General features: G+C 44.0%; 1 pseudogene; it reads left to right on the forward strand.

Annotated features, from left to right (window-relative positions):
• Positions 1-5,006: 5,006 nt before the first annotated feature.
• Positions 5,007-6,388, forward strand: Gm35010 (annotated as a pseudogene).
• Positions 6,389-15,021: the final 8,633 nt, after the last annotated feature.

The following is a 15,021-nucleotide window of genomic DNA, read 5'->3' on the forward strand; positions in this document are numbered from 1 at the left end:
TTATACCATCTTTATTATCCAACATAAAACATAGAACATTCATTCATACAGACTGGACACGAACATACATGAATTGAACACGAGAACAGATTGGTGCACCAGACATTAGACAAGACACAAAAGGGAACAGAGTACTCCTGCTATAAGGCCCAGAGAGAAATTTCTCTCTGCTTTTTGGGACATTTTCCTCCCTCATGATGCAGTTTTTATTAACTGTGGCAATCCGCCTGATTATTAATTTCCTTTTAATAAACCCTTTCTTTTCTCACGCCTAAAAATGTAGCTTCGGAGAGCCACGGCCTACCGCCTGTTATAGTTCCCAGCTCCTCTTAAGCTTCACTGCTGAACCTAAGTGAACCAGCGCTCGGGTTTACTTGGCAAGTTCCAGGCCATCGAGAGACAATGTCTTAAAATACAGGGGGGTGGGGCTGGAGAGATGGCTCGGCCGGTAAGAGCAACACACACACACACACTTCACCTTACAACCTTACAGATGTGAGAATCTGTCTCCTGAGTCACAATCCTCTCTGGACAGACATCGGAAGGCATCTGGACGTTAGCTATCCCACACAACACTGCAAAGAACAGATCTGTGCCCGGGGCTGTGCTGCAGGAAGGCCCCAAAAGAACTTCCTGAAGCAAGGACACTAATGCTTTATTGCCAATCTTTCTCAAACAACATGCAAACACACTGCCCTGTCCTAAGGAGGGCATGTGACTTCGTGGGCTTGGCCTCCCTGCTTTGTGAGTCAGAGGGTGAGTGGGGGGGACATCCTGTCAGACAGATCCCCTAGAGCTATATGTGAAGGACCCCCCCCCAAGCCTTATAAATCAAAAAGAGTAACAAGAGCATGCAAGCCAGGTCCTTCTGGATCAGACCAGTAACTGAGTTGGCTCTCTTCCAACTTAGTGCTATTTCAAAAATTCTGCCCCTGAGGTTCTGCCGATCTTCATTTCTCAGCATTTTGGTGTCACGTGTTCACTTGTACCTGTGCATAGGTGCGTGTTTATGTTTGCATGGAGGCCAGAGGTCAGGCTAGGGTGTCTTCCTCAATCACTTCTTCACCTTAGTTTTTGTTACTTCTCAAAATGTTTGTTTGCATGTTGTATTTGTGTATGTAGGAGTGCATTGATGTAAGGGCATGTCACAGCATGTGTGTGGGAATCTGAGGGCAACCTCAGGTGACTGCTCTTGCTTTCCACCCTGTTTGAGACATGATCTATTTTCCCCCATTGCTTATGAAGCTGAGTTAGCTCACAAGCTTCCAGGGAGTCTGATATCTTGCTGTAAGGGCGCTGACAGGATTACAAGTGAGTGCTACTGTGACAAGCTTTTGTATGAGTTCTAGAAATTCAAAGTCATACAAATTACAGTTGTGTGGTAAGCACCTGACTCACAGAGCTGTCACCTCAGACCCATCTCTGCTTTATATTTTGAGATGGGCCCTCTCACTGAAAGCCACAAATAACCTTTTATCTCTGCCTTCCCAGCCTTGAGAGTGCAGGTGCAGGCTGCAGCCAACTCTGTACATGGGTGCTGAGATCCAAACTCAAGACGCTGTGTTTGCACAACAAACACTTTACTGATTGAACCATTGCCCCAGCCCCAGCCCCATAGTCTGCTAACTTTTGAGACATTTCTGAGATGAGTCAAAAAGAGCCATGAGGCAAACTATGCAACGCTGACGCATTCTGGCATCGCCACAGCAGCTAAGACAACACGGCGAGAGCGTCTGTCTCAGCTTTCCGTCACAGCCCATAGCCGCCTTTCATCTTCCCATCTGGCTTCCAATAGCCACGCTGTCCACTGGACTCTGTGTTATATAGTAAAGCTGCTCTTCACAATGTTCTACAGAGCTGGGATAACAAGTGGGTTCTTCATGCTAGCCTCTTTGCAGTGGAGTCTCTTCCATTCCTCTTCAAAACTCTACTCATGGAGTTCATCTCCACATACTCGAATAAATTATAACCCAAAGTCTGATGCCACGCCCAGTGCCTTTTGCATTATTGGGCTACAATGAGCCAGCCCCACTGAATCCTCCATCTGTCTTCTCCCACCTATCTTGATAGATAAGACATTTCCTACCTTCCTCCCCTCCTTCCCTTCCTTTTCTTCCTTCCCCTCCCCCTCTCCCTTCCATCCCCCGATTCCTCCTTGCAGTTCTAGGAGGTGAATCCAGCCAAACTTAAACTTTTGGTTTTGAAACAGGGTCTTGGTAAGTTGCCCAGAATTTGCCTTGAACTCACTCTGTAGCTCTGGCTGGCTTTGGATTTACAATCGCCTTGTCTTAGCCTCCCACAAACTGAGGTTGCAAGCCTGCACCATTAGGTCCAGCCTGAGACATCATCCTACTTTAGAGACTTGAGAGAGAGAGAGAGAGAGAGAGAGAGAGAGAGAGAGAGAGAGAGAGATGGGATGGCTAACAGTGATTGTCAACTTGGCTAGATCTGGAGTCATTTAGCAGACAAGCCTCTTGGTGTGTCTATGGGGGAGCTCGTTAGGTTGATTGAGGACAAAAGACTCACCCTCAATGTAGGCAGAACCATTCTGTGGGTGAAGTCTCAGACTTCCTAAAAGGGGAAAAGCAAGTCAAGTACAGGTTCCTGACTGAGGATGCAGCCTGACTCTCTGTCTCATGCTCCTGCTGCCATTGGCTGCCCACTATGAGGGATTGCATCCTCTGTCCCTGAGTTCAAGGCCAGCCCAGTCTAGAAAACGAGTTTCATGACAGCCAGGGCTACAGAGAGAAACCCTGTCTTAAAACAAACAAACAAACAAACAACAACAACAAAAACACCAAGCAAAATTCATCATAGACATGCTCCGAAGTTTGTTTTCTAAGTGATTCTACATATCTAATCAAGCTGGCAATCGATATTAACCATCACGGTCTTCTCTGAGAGCCCCTAAAATATGATGTCAAGTATTTTGTCGGGTTGTTTTGTTTCAGCAACAAGAAAAGCAACCAATAAAACCCAATAATGTGCCTTATCCAGTGGTAACAAATCACAGTGTCTCCAGACACGATTGCCAAGTGTCTCTGCAGTGACAGAGACATAGATAATTGGAAAATATGTATGAATCATAGATGCAATAAAGGCTAGGATAAGGAGACAGCCAACACGGTCAGGTAAATGTCCTCCTGCAATCTGAACCCTGCCCTTGGCTGCCTCAGGAGGCAGAAAGATTCAGCAAGGAGGGAAGACCCTAGAAAATGGTGGGAGTCACCCATGGTTCCTAAAGGACTCTGAAGTACTTGTGAACGGTACTTATCTTTCTAGACCAGCAGCTCTGATACAGCCCTTTTAGAATGGATGGACATGGGAGCCAAAGTCCTGATGATTCAGACAGCACCCTCAATCTCAGCTCAGGGTGAAAGGGCCCTTTGCTAATGATGGTTTATTATCACAGAGCCTGGGTGTTGATGACTGAGAGGGTCATCCAGGGTGACAGGAGGTAGGGGAGAGGTGCTCAGAGTGAAAAGGTCACTTTCTTTTCAACATGGAGCCACCAGGACCCACCTTCTCCATCTCCCCAGCACGGGACTCAATGTACATGCCGCTGTGTCTGGCTCTGAATTCAGGCTCTCAGCATTATGCAGAAAGCACATAACAAAGCCATCTCCCCAGCCTCTGGCTTATTGACCTGCGGAGATTAACCTTAAAGACCAAGAGCCTTGGGAGGGAGGAACAAACCCTGGATGTGTGGAAACTCAACACTCAGGCGACTGCCTGCTGTGGTGCTCATGGCTTATTCCCTAAGAGCTATTTGATAACGTGTGACTAATTAATTAATTTAGTTGTCACCATGGTCATCTGTGCTGCTGGGGATGGGACCCAAGATTTGGTACATGCTAGGTAAGCACTGTCATAGAGTCACCACCCAGCCCTGGAATGGAATTGCAGCCCCACCCTGGAGCACATGCTGTATACTAAGATCAACTCCAGCTTCCTCTCAGTCCACAGTTGTAACTCCCTTCCCAGCCTCATGCATGATTAGGAGCAGGCATAGAGTATGTATAGGCAGCTCTCTCCTCTCTGTTCCGTTTTCTATAACTAAATTCATAAAGAAAAGAATCTGGTCTTGACTGCACCCCCCTACTCCCCCAAGTTCTGGAGTCTGGGAAGTTCCAGGGCATACAGATGACATCTGACAGGAGCTTTGTGACATGGTGGAAAACTAAAGGGAAAGTGGGCTTGAGAGGAGATGAGTCACACGCAATTCATGAGGGTTGCTGTGGTATGTGTGTGGAGGGGTGTGGGTGGGTGGTGTTTACGCACTCACGTGGGAAGGCAGGTATGGAGGCCAGAGGCCTCAGGTGCTCTACCCTATCGTTTCTTAACTTATTCCCTTGAGGCTGGGTCTCTCACTGAACCTGCAGCTAGGCTGACAGTCAGCAGACTCCAGCAATCTTCTTGTCTTCCCAGCTCCCAGTACAAGGGTTGCGGGAACGTGTGTGCCTCCCACGTCCAGCTTTTTATGCAGGGCTGCGATCCAAACGCTGAACCTCACGCTTGCATAGTGAGTGATCTTACCCACAGCGCTGTCTATCTAGCACCTGGACATGCCTTCTTTAAAAAAAAAAATCATGAACGATTTATATTTATTTGCTGGTAACTTTGATCAAGCCCAGCAGAAGTCTGTCAGGGGAAGCCTTAGCTTGCCAATAGCTACAGGGCATCCATGAGAAGTAACATGAGACTTAAGACTCAGCCTGAGGCCCCGGCTCCAGGCAAAGACCTGCCTCACTAGACCCTACAAGGTGAGAATTGTTCTGGTTCCTTATACGTATAAAGAATGTGTGTGGGCTGGAGAGATGGCTCAGTGGTTAAGAGCACTGACTGCTCTTCCAGAGGCCCTGAGTTCAATTCCCAGCAACCACATGGTGGCTCACAACCATCTGTAATGGGGCATAAATAAAGACTTTTTAAAAAAGTGTGTGTGTGTGTGTGTGTGTGCGCAAACCTTAGGCTTTATAGCGCAGGTCTGCATTCTGACCAAAGGCATGCTGGAAGAAAAGGACAGCCACAGCAGTGGTGAGGGCAAAGGTGGAAGTCCTGTGGAACAGCAGTGAGTCAGACACGTGGCTTTTCTTTTCTCTTCTTTTCTTTTCTTTTTTTTTTTTCTTTCTTTTTTTTTTTTTTTTTTTTTTTTGGTTTTTCGAGACAGGGTTTCTCATTTCTCCGTATAGCCCTGGCTTGTCCTGGAACTCACTTTGTAGACCAGGTTGGCCTCAAACTCAGAAATCCGCCTGCCTCTGCCTCCCAAGTGCTGGGATTAAAGGCGGCCTTTTCTTTTCTAACAACACTTTTATAGACTTAATTGTCTCTGAAGGCCCCACCTCCCAACCCTGCCACCACCACAATCAAAACCAACATCTTTTTCAGAGGGGGAAAGCCAGATCGAAGCCACAGCAACTTCATTTACAACCTGTACCGTCCCTCTGGTGATACAGTAAGAAGTGGAGCCAAATTCTCCATGAGAATAGCAGAGCCAATGGAGAGACATGGAACTCCTGACTGATTATCAAGAGCCAAGGCTTTCTCATACATCAAGCCACTGAAAAACCATGGTTTTGAAATACACTATAGGCCAGGTAGCTGACTCCCATATGTTGGCAGAGTGCTTGCCTGACATGCATGAAGTTCTGGGTTCAATACCCAGCACTGCATAAACATGTAGCAGATTACCAGTTCAAGAATGATATCTTCAGCTACAAAACAAGATTGAGGCTATACTAGGATTAAAAACAAGCAATTCTGCTACTCTGTGGTCTTTGTGACTTCCACCCTGGCATACTGAGGTTGGGGCCAGAAGGTGCAGATGGTGATGGTGCAGTCCATCAGCCTTATGTTCAGATACTTGCAAAATAGATCTCAAATCCAGGAGGGGCTGCATGAACAAGTGAACATGTGGAGAGAGGGTTGTGTTAAAGCTTTCATGAGTAGATGATCCTCGGATTAGACGATGCAGAAGAGATTCATTCTAAAACAAAGTCAAGAAAACAATGGGAAGGCCGGGCGTGGTGATGCATGCCTTTAATCCCTGCACTCCGGAGGCAGAGGCGGGAGGATTTCTGAGTTCGAGGCCAGTCTGGTCTACAAAGTGAGTTCCAGGACAGTCAGGGCTATACAGAGAAACCCTGTCTCGAAAAACCAAAAAAAGAAAAAGAAAAGAAAAGAAAAGAAAGGAAAAGAAAGGAAAAGAAAAGGAAAGGAAAGGAAAGGAAAGGAAAGGAAAGGAAAGGAAAGGAAAGGAAAGGAAAGGAAAGGAAAGGAAAGAAAAGAAAAGAAAAGAAAAGAAAAGAAAAGAAAAGAAAGGAAAAGAAAAGAAAAGATCATGCTAAAAGGAGATAATACTACTCTGCCCCAAAGTGTTCCCAGCTAGCAACGGTCCAGCATGGGAGACGCTGAGAAGGCAGTTCAGTGTTTTTAAAGATGTCTTCTGCAGGGAACAACATTTACTCAACTTGTTTTCCTTGCAAATTATCATTAGGTGACAATAAACGTTGTAAGATTGTTTTGGTTACAAAAAAGATAAAAGGCCGAACGGTGGTGGCGCACACCTTTAATCCCAGATCTCGGGAGGCAGAGGCAGGAGGTTTTCTGAGTTTGAGGCCAGCCTGGTCTACAAAGTGAGTTCCAGGACAGCCAGGGCTACACAGAGAAACCCTGTCTCGAACCCCATACCCCCAGAAAAAAAAGTGATCGACAACTTGGTTTGGGAGCATTTCATTGAGAATGTCGGCATCTGTGTTCATGGAGGAAATTGTTCTGTATTTGCTTCCCTTTACTGTGTCCTCATCTAGTCTGCACTAAGGCCAACACTGTCTTTGTAAAATGAGTTTCTAATGATCCTTTCCCTGATTTTTATTTTTCTTCTTCTTCTTCACATTTATTGATTTATTTCTGGCATTCACATTTTAAGGAAATAATAAAAAACAAGAAAGACAATATATGTCTAAAATTGTTTACTGCAATAATAATATATTTGTTACATTATGAAATAATTTTTTGGATATTTTCTTTATTTACATTTCAAATGTTTTCCCCTTTCTAGGTCTCCCCTTTGGAAACCTCCTATTCCATCCCCGCTCCCAATTCTTTCCTTTCAACTTGAAAAAATTTGATATTAATTCTTATTGTTTGTTTGTTTTTGTTTATCAATACAGGGTTTCTCTGTGTAGTTCTGGCTGTCCTTGAACTTTCTCTGTAGACCAGGCTGGCCTCAGACTCAGGGATCAGCCTACCTTTGCCTCCTGAGTGCTGGGATCAAAGGTGTGAGCCACCACGCCCAGCTGTTCATCTTTAAATATTGGTAGAATAAAACAGTAGCCCCACCCTGCCCTGGGTCTTACTGTTTTAAGTGGAGAAACTGCTTCTTACGTACGGCCTTAACCTCACTGCTGGTTAGAGATCCGTTTATGATATTTATATCCTCCTGCTTTAATTGGTTAGGCCACACGTGTCTAGAAATTTGTCTACTTTTGTGAACTTCAAATATACTGAAATACGTACTTTAAAGTATTCTTTACACTGACTGCTCTTCCAGAGGTCCTGAATTCAATTCCAAGCAACCACACAGTGGCTCACAACCATCGGTAATGGAATGCAATGCCCTCTTCTGGTGTGTCTGAAGACAGCTAGAGTGTACTCATGTACATAAAATAAATAAATATATGTATTTTTTAAAAGCATGTGGTATTAAAGTATTCTTTAATGATCCTCTGTATTTCAGTAGCATTTACTATAATATCCTTTTCCATTTCAAATTTCATTAATTTGGGTCTGCTCTTTCTTTTGACTAAGTTTTTGTCAATTTTGCTATGATGTGGGATTTACTAGGAGAATTGAATCATGTGGTTACAGAAGCTGATAAGGGGTTGGAGCAATGGCTCATCAGTTAAAAATGCTGGTTCTCCCAGGACCCACATAGCAGCTAAGAACCACCTGTAACTTCAGTCTCAAAGGATCTTATGCCCTCTTTGACCTCCACGGGCACCAGGCACACATGTGGCAAACAGACATACATGCAGGCAAAACATTAATACAAAAAATTAAAAATAAGTAACAAGATTTTGTTAAGTTTTCAAGACAGGGTTTCTCTGTGTAGCCCTGGACATTTTGGAACTTGCTCTGTAGACCAGTCTAGCCTCAAACTCAGATATCTATCTTTTTCTGCCTCCCTAGAGCTGGGATTAAAGGCCTGTGCCACCAGTGTCAAGCCTTTTTTTTTTTTTTTTTTTTTTTTAAGAAACAGATGAAAGCTGAGATACATCTCAACCCATTTGCCAGCTAGAGACCTGAGGTGTTTATAAAGTGGCTTATGCCACATGCAGAGGCCTCAGAACCGGAGAAGCTGATGCTATAATATTCACTCTAAGGCAAAACCTGGGAAATTTGATTTTTTTTTGGGGGGGGGGTTGGTTTTTTTTTTTGTTTTTTTGAGACAGGGTTTCTCTGTGTAGCCTGGCTGTCTCGGAACTCACTCTGTAGACCAGGTTGGCCTCGAACTCAGAAATCCACCTGTCTCTGCCTCCCGAGTTCTGGGATTAAAGGCGTGAGCCACCATGCCCGGCTCTTAATGCAAATCTTAAGAGTCCAAGGCTGATCAGCCTGGGGGTCCTATGTTCAAGGCAGCAGAAAAATTCTACCCACAGCGTCATGGAACAGATCTGCTCATCAGTATTTGTTCTTTCTGGGTCTCTGGCCAATTTAATGGAGCTCACCCACATTGACGGCAGATACCCCCTCATAGACCCTCCAGCCACATAGTAGTGTTCTCCAGAGGACACACTCAGATAATGCCTTATCAGGGCACTAGGGGTTCCTAAATCAATTGATGTGTAAACTTTCCTGAGATTGAACGTGCCTGGGTTCAGGGTAGAGGTCAATGTCAGGTCTATCATAGTGTAAGCCTCTGTTTTTATACTTGCCAATATTTCTGAGACATCCTCCTACGTAAGTTGCTACGTAAAGTCTTCCTTGATTGAGTTGATAGCTCCATATGTAGTAGCATTTAGGAAAGGCAGAGGCAGGCCAAGTCTCAGAAAGCAGGGGCTTCATTAGTTTCTTCTCATACAGGGACACCTAGTGGTTCAGTACAAGAATCGAGGTCAAAATTAAAGATCTGACTTCTCTGGACTCAGCTAAGGGGACTTAAGTTTTCTACTAGAACACACATTCCTTGTTTGGCATGATGGGAAATCGAGGCTTACAGAAAGCCGATTGCTTGCTCCAGATCACCAAGGAATACACTCCCAGAATGAGGCCCAGAATTTTGGGTTCTATGTCCACAGTTGTAGTTCTGTCCAGCTAAACCTTAAGTTTTGTAGACTGTGTTTCTCTGACATGTTCAGCAGGTCACAACACCCTATGAAACTGTTGACAAAAAAAAAAAATTCTTGCATTCATTAAGGGGATCCAGTTTCTCTGTGTTATCAGCTATGGGAGAAAGGCTTCTGGACTGCTCTGTTCTCTTCATCTCTTAGTGATCTTGGTAGTTTAATATGGTGTGACTCTTTTTCCTGCTTCACCGGGTCAATTACGATCTTTGTTTCTTTGCTATTTGCTTTAGAAGGGCCTGGGGTCTTAATGATGACTAACTGCAGTGTCAAATGTACAGCATGGAGCCGTACTGAGATCTGTTGACTACTTTGAATAGGTTAGCTGAAGGAAGGAAGAAATTCTCTTTGTTTTGAAATTCCTCTTACTACACAACTATTAGTGTAAATGCTAGCTACTTTGTTTTCAGCTGAGGGTACTCCCTAGTTAAAGCTGTGAGTTCAGCCATTTGGTCAGGTTTAACTCTTGATTATATCAAGAATTATACAGTCACACTCTTCCTGACGCTATCATTCCTCATTTCATAAACAACCTGGTGCCTCACAGCTTCAATTCCTGCTCTCCGGAGATAGAGGCAGGTGGATCTCTATAAATTTGAGACTAGCCTAGTCTATCTAATAGCTGGCTACTATGTAGCTACATAGTAGCTACACATCTTACATCCCAGGCTAACAGGGCCTACATACTGAGTCTCAGCATTAATACCAACCAACAAACAAACAAAAAAATCAATACACAAAGTTATTTTCCCATTTCTTTAAAAAGTAATTTTGTTTATGTATGAATGTATTATATGTATATGTGGCATATGCACGTATGCATATACAGGTAAGCACATTCAGAGGCCAGAAGAGGACAATTCTACCACTCTCCACCTCCTCCCCTTGAGACAGGGTCTCTCACTGAACCTACGACTAGGCTGACAACCAGCAAGCCTCTGTGATCCTCCAGTCTTCATCCCCACAAATGCTGGGGCTACAGGTATGCACACAGCCAAATCTGGCTGTCTTACATGGGTACTAGAGATCTGAGTTGGGGTCATCATGCGGATATAACAAGTACTCTTACCTGATGAGCCATATCTCCAGCCCCTAATTCTACATTTTCAATGGATGTTTCTGATTGGCCACTTTTAGAAGAAGGGAGTGTATCTGTTGAGGTTGTGTAATGGAGGCTCTTGTGAGCTTACAAAGAGATTCTAATGGACTATGATTTGGACATTTTATCTATCGATCTATCGATCTATCTATCTATCTATCTATCTATCTATCTATCTATTGGTTTTTCAAGACAGGGTTTCTCTGTGTAGCCCTGGCTGTCCTGGAACTCACTCTGTAGACCAGGCTGGCCTCGAACTCAGAAATCTGCCTGCCTCTGCCTCCCCATGCTGGTATTAAAGGCATGCGCCACCACACCCAGCTCCAGTTTCTTGTTTTGAGTCAACTTTCTGTTACAAAAGTTACAAAATTTTAACTATACCCAATAACTTATAAGCCAATAATTTATAACCAAGACATGCAGAACATAGTAAACTTAACACACTTAAGACCAGCTAGAAACAAAGATGATGTGGTCACCTACATTTATACACTTAAAACAGACAGACAAGATTTTCCTTACTTCCAGCTGTTGTCCCTCGTAGGCGGAAGTCACTTACTGGGTCTCCATGGTTCAAAGCCAGAGCTCATCTGGGGACCAGGCTGTCTGTGCACAGCTCACCGCCCCACATCACCCAAGTCACTAAAAGATACCAGAAACAAGAGCAAACCAAGAAAAACCAAAAAAAAAAAAAAAAAAAAAAAGAAAAGAAACTTACCTCCTCGTGGAGCAGTCGCCTTGGTGGTGTTCAGTATCAGTAACTATAGTAGAGGGCAGGAGGCATTCCTGGCCAATGTGATAAATGCAAATTTTTGTTTTGTTTTGTTTTGTTTTGTTTTGTTTTGTTTTGTTTTGTTTTGTTTGGGACAGGGTTTCTCTGATTGTCCTGGAAGTTGCTCTAGAGATGAAGCTGGCTTCAAACTCAGAAATCTGCCTGTCTCTCTCTCCCAAGTGATGGGACTAAAGGTGTGTACTTGCCTGAATATAAATTTTTAAGACTTTTTTTTAATCATAGAAAGTTTTTCTATTTCCTTTAACTGTGGCAGACAGTTTTGCTGCGTCCATTGGTCTAGGTTGGCGGGGGCAGAGGGAGGGTCTTTTACAACTTTGAGTGCCTTGTCTGGCTTTCAAAGTTTCCAGTGAGGAATCAGCTGTTATTCTGATGGGTTTCCTTTCCAGGTGACTTGTGTGGTTTTCTTTGTTCTGTACATTTAGTGTATAACTATGATATATCATCTTTTCTAATCTCGTCTGTTTGGTGTTCTGCATGCTCCTTGTAACTGTGTCAGTGTGTCCTTCCTTAGTTTGGGTAAGTTTTCATCTATGATCTTGTTGGGAATCTGGACCATGACATTGACTTGGGATTCTTCTTCATCTATTCCTGTATTTGGAAGGTTTGGCCTTTTCATGGGGTCCATACCTCCTCTATGTTCCTTTCCTGTATTTTAAACTTTTTTCATATCCTTTACTTATTTGGTCTAGGCCTTCTACTTTCTCTTTGATACCCTGTCTTCTGCTTGATTCATTACAATTGTGAGGCTTTCCCTTGAGCTTTTAGTTGGGTTCTTAGGTTTTTCAATTCCATGTTCATTTCCACTTGAGTCACATCCAATGTTTCTGTCTATTGAATTCCATTTTTAAATCCTAGATTGTCATTGTCATTCCCGTCAGCCCAACACTTGTGTTTTCTTGGGATTCACTCAGCATTAATTCTTCTTAAAGTCTTTGACCTGTTTCTTTGTGTTGTCTTTAAACTCCTAGAGTTCTCTGATGAAGTTTATGATTGTTATTTTAAATTCTGTGCCCTACAGCTCATCTAGTTATTCTCATTGGAGAATATTTCCATAAGACTGGTAGATTGCGGCAGATCTTTCAAAAATTTTAAATGTATTTTTTTATCTTATGTGCACTGGAATTTTGCCTGCATGTATGTCTGAATAAGGGTGTCAGATGCCCCTGGAACTGGTGTTACAGACAGTTAAAGCAGCCATGTTGGTGATGGGAATTAAACTTGGGTCCTCTGGAAGGGAAGCCAGAGCTGTTGACTGCAGAACCATCTCTCCAGCCCCAATTTTTCATATTTTTGAAATGAGATCTGGGTATTTGGACTTCTTCAATTCTGTGTCTAATATGAGGACTCCAATCCTCAGCCCCTGAGATGAGAGTGCCCCACATGCTGACAATGGGGACACTAGAAGGCATACTATCCATCAGGACTCCCTGTGGCCCACTCCTTGACACTACTTCCCAACATCCATTCATGGAATTAGTATAATGAGGAGGCCGGAGTTTAGCTCCCCTAGCCAGAGCATCTGCAGCCCATATGATCTCAGGTTGATCCCTCCCACCAGAAAAACCTAAACACCTCTGCTCCACAAAAATACTCTCCTGAGCCCCACATCTTCTAAATTAGAAAACGCCCCACCCTGGATACACCGACCTCATGTTTAAAAACCTTCCTCCTCATATAGAGCAGTCCCAACTGGAAAGACTGTCTGTAAAACGCAGTAAGCTCCTCTCCATTCCACAACAGCCAGACGGAACTGACCCCAAGGACTAGCCCCAGAGCAGCCACAGGGACCTACTCCCCTCCATCCTTCCTGGAAGATAACCAAGATCTGGATGATGCTGGGACCTGCCCTGACTTAGTGTCCCTCTAGATGCCATTGAGGAGTTAGGACTCCAGGGAACTTTTACCCAGTAGGCTTCTAACCAAATCCAGACTTTCTGTCTGCCCCAACAATGGCCTGCAAACTCTGCTGTATTTAACTATTTTATCATTTTTCTTTTGTTTATGGGCTTACTGTCTACAGTGCCACACACACACACACACACACACTCACTCACATGCACACACACACAAACACACACACACACACCCCACTAGGGATGGACAGAGAAGCCCCTTCTGCCCCTCTTTTACCTGATTATTGTTATAACATTAGGGGTTATTTGGTGCCAGGCCTTCTTCAGAATCTCCTCTCAATTATAAAATTCTTCTTCCTTTACTCTCAGTCCTAGCTCTGAGTCCTATCTCCACTCCAAAAAAAAAAAAAAAAAAAAAAATTGACCCAAATCTTTTTTTAAAAAATCATGGAGCACCGTTGTCTGGCTACTCTTATTAAGAACTGTCACACACCTTTAATCCCAGGACTTGGGAGGCAGAGGCAGGCAGATCTCCATGAATTCAAAGCCAGCATGGTCTACAGAGCAAGTTCCAGGGCACTCAGAGCAGCACAGAGAAAGGAGGAGGAGGAAAAGGACGAGGAGGAGGAGGAGGAGGAGGAGGAGGAGGAGGAGGAGGAGGAGGAGGAGGAGGAGGAGGAGGAGACAAGGATGACATGCATTCAGGAAGGCCAGCTTAATATCTTTGAGATAAGGTCTTGGCAACTATAGAAAACCTAATTGTACTGGTCTCTGAATCCTGTCCTGACTCCTCAACAGAAACAAGCAACATTGTAGCTATGTGAAGTAGGTTCCCAGGGACAGCTGTTGGTTGTTGGGGTCTGGGAGTTGTCACACGAACCATGCATATACCAATCTCAGTTAAGCGAGAATAGTTTATTGAATGTACTGGATGTCTAGGACCTCAGGGGGGAAAAAAGGAGTCAGGAGCCTAATTACAGTACTAGTCTGCTCTCAGTGTAGACTTTTTATAGGAAAAACCAGGCTCCAAAGTTTGAAGGCAGGCAGTGAAGTGTTCAGCATTTTTGGCTAACTAGAGAAAGTATTATTAGCCAAACTTTAAGCTGATTGGTCCTGAGTGAGGTGAGAAGGGTGGTGGACAGGTGGTAAACAGGGGAATTTCAGAATATTGAGATAACAGGGTACAAGTGATTCAATCTGTGGTGGTTTAAATATGCTTGGCCTGAGGTATGGCCTTGTTCAAGTAGTTGTGGCCTTGTTGGAGGAAGTGCATCACTGTGGGCTTTAAGACCCCCTCCTAGCTGCCTGGAAGCCAGTCTTCTACTTCAGATGAAGAGGTAGAACTCTCAGCTCCTCCTGCACCATGTCTGCCTAGATGCTGCCCTGCTCCCACCTTGATGATAATGGACTAAACCTCTGAACCTGTAAGCCAGCCCCAACTAAATGTTGTCCTTTATAAGAGCTGCCTTGGTCATGGTGTCTCTTCACAGCAGTAAAACCCTAACTAAGAAACAATCATAACTTTTTGGTTTATTAGTAGCATTCTTCAGTGTCAGTTAAAGCAATAACTATGAACTTTATTTAACCCTGTGGGTGACATGGAGTCTGAGTATAAACAGACTACAGTTATGTTAAAAGGAACAAGCTTCAGCATTGGTGTTTGTGAAGACCTGCCCCAGTCCTGTCTGCAGGACTGATATTGTGCCATTTCTGCCTCCTTGGGTTCCTGGCTAGGGACTCTTACCTCCACAGATGACATCAAATTCAGTAGCCAGAATCCCCTGGCCATCCAGAACACAGACCAGAAAAAAAGCAAGAAATACTATGAATAATTGAGTTTAAAGGTCTTATAAACGCTGGAAAGCAAAAGTTTGGCCTCTGATGGCTAGCTAATGGCAAGGACCTCCTTCCAAAAAGCACCCTCTGCCTGGG

Source organism: Mus musculus, chromosome 18, assembly GCF_000001635.26.
Source record: "Mus musculus strain C57BL/6J chromosome 18, GRCm38.p6 C57BL/6J".
NCBI classification, from domain to species: Eukaryota; Metazoa; Chordata; class Mammalia; order Rodentia; family Muridae; genus Mus; species Mus musculus.